We start from the raw sequence: 10,625 nt of genomic DNA on the forward strand, positions 1-10,625 counted from the left end.
TCTCTCTCATCATTGATGTTTCTATCTCTCTTTCCTTCTCTCTTTCTCTCTGAAATCAATAAACACACACACACACACACATCAACACACACACACACACACACACACACACATTTATTTATTTAAAAAAATCCATTCTGGCCCTGGTTAGGTAGCTCAGTTGGTTAGAGCCTCGTCCCGATATGCCAAGGTTGTGGATTCCATCCCCAGGCAGGGCACATACAAGAATCAACCAATAAATGCACAACTAATGGAATAATAAATTGATCCCCCCCCCTGCTTTTCTCTCTCTAAAAATCAATAAATTAAAAAAATTAAAATCTATTCTGTAAATCTCTATCTTTTGATTGAAGTCATTAGTCCATTACATTTAATGTAATTACTGATAAGGTAGAATTTAAGTAGGCATCTATGGTGATTTCCTTTGCTTTTGTTGTTTTCAAGATTTCTTCTTAGTCTTTGTGTTTTGACTGTTTGGCTATGACATGTTGAGGTGTGTATCTCTTTAAGTTTATCCTACTTAGAGTTTCTTGAGCTTCTTAGACATGCAGGTTAACATTTTTTTTTTATCATTTTGGGAAGTTTTTGGCCATTGTATCTTCAAACATTCTCTCTGTACCTTTCGCTCCTCTCCTTCTGGCACTCTCATTATGGGTATATTGGTACGCTTGAATGGAATCTCATACGTCTCTGAGACTTGTTTATTTTTATTCTTTTTCTCTCTATTTGTCAGGTTGGATAATCTCAATCACTCTGTCTTCAAGTTTGTTGAGTTTTTTTTCTGCCAGTTAAAATCTATTGTTAAGTCCTTCTAGTGAATTTTTCACTTCCATTTTTGTACTTTTAAACTCTAGAATATTTGGTTCCCTTTCTTCTTCTTAATCTTCTTTCTTCTTCCTCCTCCCCTTCCCTCTTTTCTCCCCCTCCTTCTTCTTCCTCCTAATTTGTCTTATTGATGATCTCTATTTGGTGAGATATTATACTTAAAATATCCTTTTATTCATTATACATGGTTTCTTATAGCTCTTGGAATATATTTATGATAGCCACCTTAAAGTCTTTGCCTAGTGAGTTTAATATCTAGGCTTCCTTAGGTACAGTTTCTATTACTCATGTTTTTTCCTGTGTATAAGTTACACTTTTCCTTTCTTTGCATATCTTATAGTGTTTATTTATTTTACACCAAGCAACCTACAGGGCTGCTGCTTCTCTTATAGTGTTTTTAAAAAATCTGAACACTTAATATAATGTAGCAACTCTGGAAATCACATTTCCCTCTCTTTCTTTCTCACTGCTCCCCCCCTCCCCCCGAGATTTTGTCATTGCCTTTTACTTGTTTAGTGATGTTCCTGGACTAATTACGTAGTCTGTATAAAGTTTATGAACTTGTATGTAGCCACTGAAGTCTCTATTTGGTGACCTTAGAGATCAGCTAAAAATTGGAGAGAGATTTTCTTAAATGCTTTGAACCAATGAGGCTCCCATTGTTTGCTAAGGATGTGTGTGTGTGTGTGTGTGTGTGTGTGTGTGTGTGTGTGTGTGTGTTGTGTGTTGGGGCACACTTTCAATGCTGTGGCAGGTTATTTACAAGTCTGCCTTATCATTCACTTTATGTTTGAGCAGAGCCTCATGGTCAGCATGGGGTATGAGATTATGACCAGGTCTTTTCTGGGCATACACAAAGCCCAGCTCATACACATGACTTTCTTGCTTGTCAGGGATGTTTCAAAACTTTTCGAAGTCTGTATGGAGATACTATTCTATAGTTTTTCCTTTTAAGAGTTTTGGTCAGCCTCTTATTAGCCCTAGTTGGTAATTTTGCCTCAGGCAGCAGCAGCGTTGAACAATTGCCATTGATTGTTTTTGACAAATGCCCTGTAGATAGGTCTGTTTGCAGAGAGTGAGTTCTAAGTCATGTCAAATAAAAACAAGCCCTAGGAATGGAGCTTTTCAGTGAGCTGCCAGACAAATAAAATGGTGACAATTCTCTGGGAACAGAGCTTTTAGGGGAGCTCCAACCTCATCCTGTTTGCTCCAGTGGCTGCTAGACTGCTGTTTTTCACAGCTGCCGTACAGTGTTTATTCTCATGGTGTCCATCTTGAAGCTTTCTTTCTTTAAGAAGTAGAGAGGAGGTAAAAAGTGAAGTTTTTATTTTTTATATTAAGAAAGAAAAACAATAAAAAGAAGGTATTATGTCTTTTTAAAAGTGAATACCCTATGTTTACAAAGGATCTTCTTAAAGAAAGTTAAGTGCCATCTTTCATTTCCACCCACCACCAAAAGCAATATCGATTTCTCCTCATTGCTGGATATATGAGTTTCCATGAGTTGTAGAGAATCCTTTTTCAGAGAGATTCAGATCCCTCTATGTTGATTCAGGTACAGAATAGTCTAGATTCATATAATTTTATAGGAAAACTTGGGTTTGTTCCACAGTAGCTGAGTTAAATGCTTTTACCTAAGATTAATTTTCTTTTCCTATATTGTAAATTACCATAGTCTGAGTATGTAAGAGGGTCACAACAATTGGACTTCTGGCTTTATTGCCAAGTAAATTTGATTAGGCTGACCTCTAAGTTCTAAGCTACAGAGCAAAATTTCTAGCCAGCACCATCCTTGAGTTTGCTACACTCATTATACAACAACAAAAGACAAGCAAATATATACATAAAATAGCCACGAGCATAAGAATCTGAACTTTATTAAGATGAAGCTAAAATAACCAACAATTTATTTTATTATGATGCTGATTTTATGGGGCGTGGGGTTTAATTCAAAACTGTGTGATTTTTGATACGAAATTTTTGGACTGGAACCTGGATTCTTTGTCCACCGGAATCGAAGAACGAATCCATGGACAGAAAGTGGTATAGCAAAGGTGGAGATTTATTGAAGAACAAGTACAGACTCCCATGTGGCGAGAGGGAAAGAGTCCCACAGAATGGACTCCCACGTGGGGAGGAGGAAAAGGGTCCCACTGAGTTCCTTTTCCCTATGGCTTATAAAGGCTGCAGATCCTGGTGCCTTGATATCTCCTCTGATTGGTCACTATTCCCTTAGACTGGTTACTATAGTAACTCCTGGGCTCAAAGGTTGAATCTCACATGGGACATGTGAGGCTCTCCCCCCACTTTCCCTATTGTTTTCCTATTCCCTTTGGGCTTTCTTCTTCTCCTTCTGGATGAGGGGCTTCCTTCTCTTTATTTTGTAAATATAGACCTTTTGTTGTTCCCAGCTTCCTCATTCTATGGAAATGTACCTGTTACAACTTTCCAGCTCCCCCATTCTATGGAAATATACCTTCTGCTGCTCTGCAGCCCTGTGCTTTCCTCCATGGTCCCCTTAATTTCTAAAATTTCCTAAACCTGTCCTATCTTACCCCTAAAATTCCTGTTTCAATTTGGCTTTCCATCTTTTTCTTTTAAGTGTGACTGGTCCACTCAGTTGAATAGAAGATGGTGTCATTGAGTGCCTGGTATTTTGGGTTAAACCTGATATGCTCAGCTTTAATCAGTGATTAAACTTTTTAGTCAAATAAAGTTATTCATAATTTCAGTATTCTTCTTGACTTTTTTTAAACATTAGAAAAACTAGTTGTTTTACTTCTGTTTTTCCTATTTTTTTGGGGTGGTACTTTAAATCTTTATAAGATTAAGTCTGAACATTGATACAATTTTTTGATGGGGGTTCTGATAATAAAATGGTAAAAAGTTGATATTTGTGGTAGAAAGAAAGGGCCATAGCAATCTTATTTAGCTTTCTAATCATATCTGGGTCCTGAGGAGTTAGACATAATTATTTGTCCTAGTAATGAAAGGAGTTTTTAGGGGTAAAATAGGCAGGTTTAGGAAGTTTTAGGAGTTAGGGGGTCCATGGGGAAAACCACAGGGCTGAAAGCTGGGAGCTGCAGAAAGTCTACATTCACAGACTAAGGGAGCTGCCAGAAGACATATATTTCCATAGAATAAGGTCTACATTCACAGAATAAAGGAAAGGAAGTCACTCATTCAGAGAGGGAAGAGGAAGGCCAAAGGGAATAGAAAAACAATAAGGGAGAAGAAGAGGGCAACCTCACGTGGGTTTAAGCTCTGAAGCTGTTATAGTGACCAATCAGAGGATATGAGGACACAAAGAGCTGCAGCCTTTATAAATCTTAGAAAAAAGGGACTTAGTGGGACTCTCTCCCCCTCCCCACGTGGAAGTCTGTGCTTGTTTCTCAATAATTTCCATCTTTTCCTCTACCACCTTTTGTCAGTGGTTTCGTTCTTTGAACCCACCTGGACAAGGACCCAGGAATCATCCTGCCCATAGGAACACCACGCGTTCCAGTTCAATTTTTTCGTTTCAGTATCTTAGGAGACCTGAAGGTCAAATTTGTTTTTACAGTGTTTGCTTCGGCAGCACATATACCAAAATTGGAACAATACAGAGAAGATTAGCATGGCCCCTGCGCAAGGATGACATGCAAATTCGTGAAATGTTCCATATATATATATATATATATATATTTTATCTCACTCATATGTGGAATCTACTGATGAACAAAATAAACTGATAAACAAAAATATCCAGAGACCAATCTCAGAGGGAAGGTGGGTGGTGGGTGGGTGGGGAGAGATTAACCAAAGAACTTATATACATATATGTATAACTCATGCATAACCAGACAATAGCGTGGTGATGGTCTGGGGGCAGCTTGGTGGAGGGGGTCAATGGGGGAAAAAGGGGGACATCTGTAATACTTCCAACAATAAAGACAAATTAAAAAATGTTGTTACATGGGGATTAGTCCTAGTGCAGCTTGGAATTTCTTTTTAAAAAAAAATATATTTTATTGAATTTTTACAGAGAGAAAGGGAGAGGGAGAGTTAGAAACATCGATGAGAGAGAAACTTCGATCAGCTGCCTCCTGCACACCCCCTACTGGGGATGTGCCCGCAACCAAGGTACATGCCCTTGACCAGAATTGAACCCGGGACCTTTTAGTCCGCAGGCAGACGCTCTATCCACTGAGCCAAATCGGCCAGGGCTGGAATTTCTTTCTTGTATTTGGTGCAACTTTTTACTCACAGTGAGACTTGATAAATATTTGCCTAAGTAATAAGGTGACCAGCACTTTAGAAATATATAGATTTGATTTACACATGGGAGTATAGTATTATCAGTGTTATTGTGAATGATAGTTTTGGTTATAGACACAACCTTACATATATGTTCCCCTGCCCAGTCTCTTTGTAGAAACACATGAACGTGGCAGCTGGTTTATGGAGTGGAGGAATATCCATTAGTCTCTGGTGGCTTGAGCCAACATAAATGATTCCTTAGAGCAGTGAAATGGAAAACTAGAAATCTAACTAGCTGTATGAAGACAAGGAATAGACTTCCTCTGATAATTAACGTGTGAGGTGGGAGCATTGTTCCTGGTGAGGCTTGATGGCCTCTCTGCCTCCCCTAGCTCACTGGGTATGAATGATATCTGCTTGTTTATCTGGAAATATGGAAGTTTGCCTTTGTCTTACCTTTACACCTCATTGCTCCTCCATCTCCTTTTCAAATCTCATTTAAAAGGTATTTAGATATTTTCTCCTTGCCCATCTTTCTTAATTTTACTCTGCCTCTCTCGGTGGCCTTGTGATTCCAATGTCTAACATTTTTTAGGGGGATTTGCTAACCTTCTTCTTCAATTGAAACCTTGCTATAAAATATCTGCAAATTTGGCTTATGAGACTCAAACTAGTACCTGAAGATACAGTTGTCTAGATTAGTCCAAGACAGGAAACAGTTTCTAAAATATAAGTTGGTCATTTGTGAAATTGTGTTAACTCAGCCACTAATAATTTCATAAGCTAAATTATTATCAGCACAGTGTTCCCAAACACTTATTACTTAAATAATATTTATAGATTAAAATATACAAGGGTTCTGAAATAAAATGATCCTTTTAAGAAAGGATCCTCTTTTTGCTGTAAGGAGTTATTTCAGCCAGCAGAGGTGGTGGGCACTGAGTTTGTGAAGATGTTAGGTGGGTTGGTAGTTATTGAGAACTATGGAAAGGAGTTTAGAAAGTTCTGACTAGGATTTTGTGCCATGAAATTGGAGGGAATATATAGGTGTTCCCCCAAAATGTATACATACACTTGGAATAATTATAAAGGCAGTGTTTATTAAAATACATTTCATTTTCAAAATTGAGCTGTCAGCTGTTAAAATGTATGTACATTTTTTGGGGACACCCTATATTATAACAGTTTCTGCCAAAATTTAAATCTCTTATAACTTCTGCACACTTGTTATCTCCTTGTTAAAGTCGCTGAGGACAGAGGTCCAGGATGGGGTCCCCTACTCTCTCTAGCCTAAGGGCATTTGAAAGGTTGGCGAGACAAACTTTGAGTTAGCTTTACCAAATGGTGCATTTTACTGGATCAAGACTGATGTCAGCCCGGCTGGAGTGGCTCAGTGGTTGAGGGTCGACCTATCAACCAGGAGGTTATGGTTCGATTCCCAGTCAGGGCACATGCCCAGGGTTGCAGGCTAGATCCCCAGTGTGGGGCATACAGGAGGCAGCCCATCAATGATTCTCTCTCATCATTGATGTTTCTATCTTATCAGTTAATTAGTTTTAGTTGACTTATTGGAGACCCTTGTCCTCAGTATCTAACCTTCAAACATGAAGTGGAATAGAGACACTGACTAGGTCTGGTTCTGTAACCCTGGGAGGCACTGTTCTAAAGAATCATATTTTGCTCACGTCTCCAATTTTTTAGCATAAGCTGCTTTTTCCAAAGACCTAGTAGTGGGTTAGCTAAATCCCTCAGGTAGGATAGGTAATCCAGACAAAGCAGTGGGGGTGTATGTCTTTCTCTGCTGTGAATAGGTTGAGCATTTCAGTTTCTGGGCTACCTTCAAAGTTTGTGAATGCCAACATGTTTGTCTGTATTATTCTTGGCAATATTGATCCTGGAGAGACTTTTCTTGGATGGATGCTGCACTGCAGGAAATAACATTTTCTGGCCAATGTGGTACCATTCCAAGGAGCTCTGCCTTCCAGGGAGAGGCTTTCTGTGAAATGTACCATGTCACTGCTTTGAGGGATGTCTCTCAGGATCTCAAGGAGACCGACTGTGATCAAGTGGCTGTCAGCGGAGCTTAAAGAGCAGGCGAGAAAGCCCAATAGGTCTTCTTTCACACTCACCCCATTTGCAAAAACATTTCCGATCTTAAGATCTAGAAGTGTGTCTATCAATTTTCCTCAGAGAAAGAAGACACATCTTTAGCTTACGCTTGCTCCAAAGTGTTCTTCATTGGATACATGGGTCTTCTCTTTTAGACCTCCTTGGGGAGATCTAAGATAAAGGATTTAATTTGCTTGTTGTGAGGTTGAGGGGAAACTATTTGTGGAGAAATTAATAATCTCCAATAGTTTCTTCTTTAAGGAACAGCTTAAGGCAGTGGTTCTCAACCTTCCTAATGCCGCAACCCTTTAATACAGTTCCTCATGTGGTGATGACCCCCAATTTCATTGTTACAAATTGAACATAATTAAAGCATAGTGATTAATCACAAAAACAATATGTAATTATATATGTGTTTTCTGATGGTCTTAGGCGACCCCTGTGAAAGGGTCGTTCGACCCCCAAAGGGGTCGCGACCCACAGGTTGAGAACCGCTGGCCTAAGGAAAGGCCAACACATTGAAATGGAAGAGACCAATATGATACAGGGTGGGGCAAAAGTAGGTTGACAGTTGTGAGTATGCAAAATACAGGATTGGTTCTTTATTGTTATTTATTCATTATTATGTTATTTTCCATACAAACAACTGTCAACCTACTTTTGCCCCATCCTGTACACATATCCTGTGGTATGTTGTCACGGTTTTCCAAATTCAGTCTTTAGAGTTCCAGGATCCTATGAGGCCTCCCTAAGGGTCTTGGAAAGAAGGTTGATCACAGCTGATATTTAATCTCTGTCTGCTCTACTTTCACCAGATCTTATCCTCATCAATGTTGTCTGAGAAGAGATGTTAAGTCATAACTTCCTATCTTCAGAATAACACAATGAATTAAGCGGGATGTATTCATCCCTTTATTCTTTTGCTCAACATTTAGATGCTTGTAGTCTGAAAATAGAAGTCTATAAATTTTCCTCTGCTTTAGTGATAGAGTGCTTTGTGCTTTTCATAAGTCAGCCACCCATTGGTATCTGGCATCTCTTCAGAAAGTGGAAGGTCACTTTGCTCACAGCAACAGTGTGAGGGCTTAGTTTCGAAAAGAACCCGGTTGCTAGGCCATAGGTTCTTTCTCATGCTGCTTCATCTGGGTGGTTTTTTTTTTTCTTGTTCAGGATAAGCTTTTGTGAGTTAAAATGATTTCCCAATGGTCTGTCTTGTCTCCTCAGAGTATCTTTCCGTTCAGTGCCCTCCGATGATGATGAGTATGCCGAGATATGAAAGCTTTTGGCTGAGGCTGAATAAGCTCACTCTAAGACAGATGTTCAGTCTGTAGAAATGTAATAGAAAATCCACTCAGTGTCTCATCAGCCCCAGGTTGATGATGTGATTCAACTTTAGGTGCTTTGTCTTCAGTGTAAACTTTTTCATCTATTACTTTGAAGATGGAATGATGGTTTCAAATTGGATTTAGCATGCTGATGGAAAGCAGTGCCTACCTCATTGCTCCTGGTGGCCTGCACACTTGTCATTCTTGTCAGCCAGAGAAAACATTACATTTTACCTCCTTAAACCTCTTCTTGTTTAACATTTCCTTTCTAGTCAATAATGCTTCCCTTTCCTTAAGCTCCACAGTACTAAATCCTTTGGTTGCTGTGATAAATTATATTTTCCCCGAACCCTCCCTTCTTTCTTCCCTTTTTCCCCCTCTTTCCTGTCCCATTGTGTTCTGATGGGAGGACCTCAGGTGCATCTGATTCGTGTCTACATTTTCGGTGAAAATTACCAGCCTCTTTTTATTTTTATTTTATTTTTTTAAAAAATATATATTTTATTGATTTTTTACAGAGAGGAAGAGAGAGGGATAGAGAGCTAGAAACATCGATGAGAGAGAAACATCGATCAGACCAGCCTCTTTTTAAAATGCTTCTTCTCTAGATCTAACCCAGTGTGACAGATGTTTCCTCTAGGTAAGAGCAAAGTTCATGTGAGTCAGTGTACACAGGTATACACCTACACTAGTGGCTAAAAACTGAAACATGTATGAACTGGTCAATAAATGGCCCTTTTCTTGAGATCTTGGATACTCTACTTTTGCTTTCGCTTCCTTGGCTCCTCCCCTGGAACTCATCCCTTGGAACTCAGCACCTAGGAGTCTTTCAGACCCTACTCAGGTACAACAGTATCCAGGAATCCATTCTGATCAATTGGTGTGCACGCCTACCAGTTATAAATATTTTCAACATTGCCTCTGGGAACGAGTCAACAGAATTTATTTGCAAAGTTTTTTAGACCTTAACTCTTCTGGGGACTAAAAGGATTAGATATCAGTATCCTTCTGGGAATAAGGTGAATGTTATATTAGGAAATAAACATCATATTCATGTCAATCCAAAAGTACCGGTAGCTTAAATCAGTTTCTCAGACCAAGGCTAAAGTTTTCATGTTTTTTAAAAATGTTTTATATTGTTCCAATATCCCTTTCCCCAAGGGAGTACTTGGAGCCAACTTGCTTTTTGAAGTTTTGGGCAATGGGAGATTGCACATTTAAATACATTTCCTTAATTGATTTTTTAGAGAGAGAGGAAGGGAGAGGGATAGAGAGATAGAAACGTCAATGAGAGGGAAACATCGATTGGCTGCTTTCTGCTCATGACCCACTGGGGATCAAGACCACAACCCCGGCATGTGCCCTGACCTGGAATCGAACTGGTGACCTCTTGGTTCATGGGTCGATGCTCAACCACTGAACCACACCAGCCAGACAGATTGCACATTTAAGAATAGCCACCTCCATGTCATTAAGTAAAAGTTCAAATCTTTCTGAGTGGTTTTTGGAAAGCTTTTTATTTATCGCCTCTTTGTCTAGTGGTTTGGCAGGAGAAGATATGGACTTAACCAGCTTCCAGGAATTAAGATTTGTCTTTTCAAGTAAGAAAAATTTGTCCTCTGTTTGACATAGAAATAAATGTGATTCAGTTTGCACTGTACACATAAGCTCTAGAGTTACATTTAGGAAACCTGCAAACAAATGGAATGGACTCACTTTTGTGTGTCAATATGTGGTTTTATGGATGGAAATGGACGGTCACATGCCTGGTGCAGGCTCATTCATTCCTCTCCTGTTTTAAAGCTTCACTCCAAAATGCCTTTAATGGAAGATGTTTGTGTAATATAGAGGTGGTTGTTCACTGTACCATTACTGATGTGCTGCATTTTGACCAAATGACTAACTTTGCAAATAGACTGTTTATGTCGAGTAGGAGCAAAGCTTCTCCACCGAAGTGCATTTTTAATGATCTACTTTAAGAGTAAGTGGGTTTCGAAGTAGCTGCCCAGGAATCTGATTGGCTGGCACCAGTGCCACTTCCCATAATTACCCAATAAACCATAAGGGCTTTTTTGGCACATTTATTCATGCCTGTCATGTCAGACCAGCTGCCACCCAGCATTCTAA

General features: G+C 39.3%; 1 non-coding gene across 1 annotated transcript; it reads left to right on the top strand.

The window, feature by feature from the left end:
* Positions 1 to 4,386: 4,386 nt before the first annotated feature.
* On the top strand, positions 4,387 to 4,493 carry LOC111826432. Its single transcript, XR_002829761.1, has one exon. It is a non-coding gene; the product is annotated as a U6 spliceosomal RNA (small nuclear RNA).
* Positions 4,494 to 10,625: the final 6,132 nt, after the last annotated feature.

Source organism: Myotis lucifugus, unplaced genomic scaffold, assembly GCF_000147115.1.
Source record: "Myotis lucifugus unplaced genomic scaffold, Myoluc2.0 scaffold_77, whole genome shotgun sequence".
Taxonomy (NCBI): Eukaryota; Metazoa; Chordata; class Mammalia; order Chiroptera; family Vespertilionidae; genus Myotis; species Myotis lucifugus.